Genomic DNA, 4,253 nt, shown 5'->3' with positions numbered 1-4,253 from the left:
CCATTTTTGTGCGTGGCGCGGCGCCAAGTGGGAAAGGGTGGTTTTGAGGCTGAAGGCAGCAGGAAAGCCCGCAGCCCCCAGGTCTGTGGGGCTACGTATGCGGTTCCCAAAGAGCTTTACAACAAGGCATAGTTTTCCCTGCTGGCTCCTTGGGCGGGGGACCCATCTCCAGCCGTATGGCCATTTTTGTGCCTGGCGCGGCTCCATGTGGGAAAGGGTGGTTGTGAGGCTGAAGGCAGCAGGAAAGCCCGCAGCCCCCAGGTCTGTGGGGCTACGTAAGCGGTTCCCAAAGAGCTTTAGAACAAGGCATATTTTTCCCTGCTGGCTCTTTGGCCATGGGACCCATCTCCAGCCATATGGCCATTTTTGTGGCTGGCGCGGCGCCAAGTGGGAACGGGTGGTTTTGAGGCTGAAGGCAGCAGGAAAGCCCGCAGCCCCCAGGTCTGTGGGGCTATGCAAGCGATTCCCAAAGAGCTTTAGAACAAGGCATAGTTTTCCCTGCTGGCTCCTTGGGCGGGGGACTCATCTCCAGCCGTATGGCCATTTTTGTGCCTGCAACGGCTCCAAGTGGGAAAGGGTGGTGTCGAGGCTGAAGGCAGCAGGAAAGCCCGCAGCCCCCAGGTCCGTGGGGCTACGCAAGCGGTTGCCAAAGAGCTTTAGAACAAGGCATAGTTTTCCCTGCTGGCTCTTTGGGCGTGGGACACATGTCCAGCCATATGGCCATTTTTGTGCCTGGCGCGGGGCCAAGTGGGAAAGGGTGGTGTCGAGGCTGAAGGCAGCAGCAAAGGTCGCAGGCACCAGGTCTGTGGGGCTACGTATGCAGTTCCCAAAGAGCTTTAGAACAAGGCATAGTTTTCCCTGCTGGCTCCTTGGGCGGGGGCTCATCTCCAGCCATATGGCCATTTTTGTGCCTGGCGCGGCGCCAAGTGGGAAAGGGTGGTGTCGAGGCTGAAGGCAGCAGGAAAGCCCGCAGCCCCCAGGTCTGTGGGGCTATGCAAGCAGTTCCCAAAGAGCTTTAGAACAAGGCATAGTTTTCCCTGCTTGCTCTTTTGGGCTGGGACACATATAGAGCCATAGGGCCATTTTTGTGCCTGGCGCGGCGCCAAGTGGGAAAGGGTGGTTTTGAGGCTGAAGGCAGCAGGAAAGCCCGCAGCCCCCAGGTCTGTAGGGCTACGCAAGCGCTTCCCAAAGAGCTTTAGAACAAGGCATAGTTTTCCCTGTTGGCTCCTTGGCGGGGGACTCATCTCCAGCCGTATGGCCATTTTTGTGCCTGCAACGGCTCCAAGTGGGAAAGGGTGGTGTCGAGGCTGAAGGCAGCAGGAAAGCCCGCAGCCCCCAGGTCTGTGGGGCTACGCAAGTGGTTGCCAAAGAGCTTTAGAACAAGGCATAATTTTTCCATGCTGGCTCTTTGGGCGTGGGACCCATCTCCAGCCGTATGGCCATTTTTGTGCCTGGCGGGACGCCAAGTGGGAAAGGGTGGTGTCGAGGCTGAAGGCAGCAGGAAAGCCCGCAGCCCCCAGGCCTGTGGGGCTACGCAAGCGGTTCCCAAAGAGCTTTAGAACAAGGCATAGTTTTCCCTGCTGGCTCCTTGGGCGGGGGCTCATCTCCAGCCATATGGCCATTTTTGTGCCTGGCGCGGCGCCAAGTGGGAAAGGGTGGTGTCGAGGCTGAAGGCAGCAGGAAAGCCCGCAGCCCCCAGGTCTGTGGGGCTATGCAAGCGGTTCCCAAAGAGCTTTAGAACAAGGCATAGTTTTCCCTGCTTGCTCTTTGGGCCTGGGACCCATATCCAGCCATATGGCCATTTTTGTGCCTGGTGCGGCACCAAGTGGGAAATGGTGGTGTCGAGGCTGAAGGTAGCAGGAAAGCCCCCTGCCCCCAGGTCTGTAGGGCTACGCAAGTGGTTCACGCAGAGCTTTAGAACAAGGCATAGTTTTCCCTGCTGGCTCTTTGCACATGGGACCCATCTCCAGCCATATGGCCATTTTTGTGCCTGGCGCGGCGCCAAGTGGGAAAGGGTGGTTTTGAGGCTGAAGGCAGCAGGAAAGCCCGCAGCCCCCAGGTCTGTGGGGCTACGTATGGGGTTCCAAAAGAGCTTTAGAACAAGGCATAGTTTTCCCTGCTGGCTCCTTGGGCGGGGGACCCATCTCCAGCCGTATGGCCATTTTTGTGCCTGGCGCGGCTCCATGTGGGAAAGGGTGGTTGTGAGGCTGAAGGCAGCAGGAAAGCCCGCAGCCCCCAGGTCTGTGGGGCTACGTAAGCGGTTCCCAAAGAGCTTTAGAACAAGGCATATTTTTCCCTGCTGGCTCTTTGGGCGTGGGACCCATCTGCAGCCATATGGCCATTTTTGTGCCTGGCGCGGCGCCAAGTGGGAAAGGGTGGTTTTGAGGCTGAAGGCAGCAGGAAAGCCCGCAGCCCCCAGGTCTGTGGGGCTATGCAAGCGATTCCCAAAGAGCTTTAGAACAAGGCATAGTTTTCCCTGCTGGCTCCTTGGGCGGGGGACTCATCTCCAGCCGTATGGCCATTTTTGTGCCTGCAACGGCTCCAAGTGGGAAAGGGTGGTGTCGAGGCTGAAGGCAGCAGGAAAGCCCGCAGCCCCCAGGTCCGTGGGGCTACGCAAGTGGTTGCCAAAGAGCTTTAGAACAAGGCATAGTTTTCCCTGCTGGCTCTTTGGGCGTGGGACCCATGTCCAGCCATATGGCCATTTTTGTGCCTGGCGCGGGGCCAAGTGGGAAAGGGTGGTGTCGAGGCTGAAGGCAGCAGCAAAGGTCGCAGGCACCAGGTCTGTGGGGCTACGTATGCGGTTCCCAAAGAGCTTTAGAACAAGGCATAGTTTTCCCTGCTGGCTCCTTGGGCGGGGGCTCATCTCCAGCCATATGTCCATTTTTGTGCCTGGCGCGGCGCCAAGTGGGAAAGGGTGGTGTCGAGGCTGAAGGCAGCAGGAAAGCCCGCAGCCCCCAGGTCTGTGGGGCTATGCAAGCGGTTCCCAAAGAGCTTTAGAACAAGGCATAGTTTTCCCTGCTTGCTCTTTTGGCCTGGGACACATATAGAGCCATAGGGCCATTTTTGTGGCTGGCGCGGCGCCAAGTGGGAAAGGGTGGTTTTGAGGCTGAAGGCAGCAGGAAAGCCCGCAGCCCCCAGGTCTGTGGGGCTACGCAAGCGCTTCCCAAAGAGCTTTAGAACAAGGCATAGTTTTCCCTGCTGGCTCCTTGGCGGGGGACTCATCTCCAGCCGTATGGCCATTTTTGTGCCTGCAACGGCTCCAAGTGGGAAAGGGTGGTGTCGAGGCTGAAGGCAGCAGGAAAGCCCGCAGCCCCCAGGTCTGTGGGGCTACGCAAGTGGTTGCCAAAGAGCTTTAGAACAAGGCATAATTTTTCCATGCTGGCTCTTTGGGCGTGGGACCCATCTCCAGCCGTATGGCCATTTTTGTGCCTGGCGGGACGCCAAGTGGGAAAGGGTGGTGTCGAGGCTGAAGGCAGCAGGAAAGCCCGCAGCCCCCAGGCCTGTGGGGCTACGTAAGCGGTTCCCAAAGAGCTTTAGAACAAGGCATATTTTTCCCTGCTGGCTCTTTGGGCGTGGGACCCATCTGCAGCCATATGGCCATTTTTGTGCCTGGCGCGGCGCCAAGTGGGAAAGGGTGGTTTTGAGGCTGAAGGCAGCAGGAAAGCCCGCAGCCCCCAGGTCTGTGGGGCTATGCAAGCGATTCCCAAAGAGCTTTAGAACAAGGCATAGTTTTCCCTGCTGGCTCCTTGGGCGGGGGACTCATCTCCAGCCGTATGGCCATTTTTGTGCCTGCAACGGCTCCAAGAGGGAAAGGGTGAAGTCGAGGCTGAAGGCAGCAGGAAAGCCCGCAGCCCCCAGGTCCGTGGGGCTACGCAAGTGGTTGCCAAAGAGCTTTAGAACAAGGCATAGTTTTCCCTGCTGGCTCTTTGGGCGTGGGACCCATGTCCAGCCATATGGCCATTTTTGTGCCTGGCGCGGGGCCAAGTGGGAAAGGGTGGTGTCGAGGCTGAAGGCAGCAGCAAAGGTCGCAGGCACCAGGTCTGTGGGGCTACGTATGCGGTTCCCAAAGAGCTTTAGAACAAGGCATAGTTTTCCCTGCTGGCTCCTTGGGCGGGGGCTCATCTCCAGCCATATGGCCATTTTTGTGCCTGGCGCGGCGCCAAGTGGGAAAGGGTGGTGTCGAGGCTGAAGGCAGCAGGAAAGCCCGCAGCCCCCAGGTCTGTGGGGCTATGCAAGCGGTTCCCAAAGAGCTT

The sequence above is a fragment of the Larus michahellis genome, unplaced genomic scaffold, assembly GCF_964199755.1.
Source record: "Larus michahellis unplaced genomic scaffold, bLarMic1.1 SCAFFOLD_125, whole genome shotgun sequence".
Taxonomy (NCBI): domain Eukaryota; kingdom Metazoa; phylum Chordata; class Aves; order Charadriiformes; family Laridae; genus Larus; species Larus michahellis.
This window is presented reverse-complemented; position numbering follows the sequence as displayed.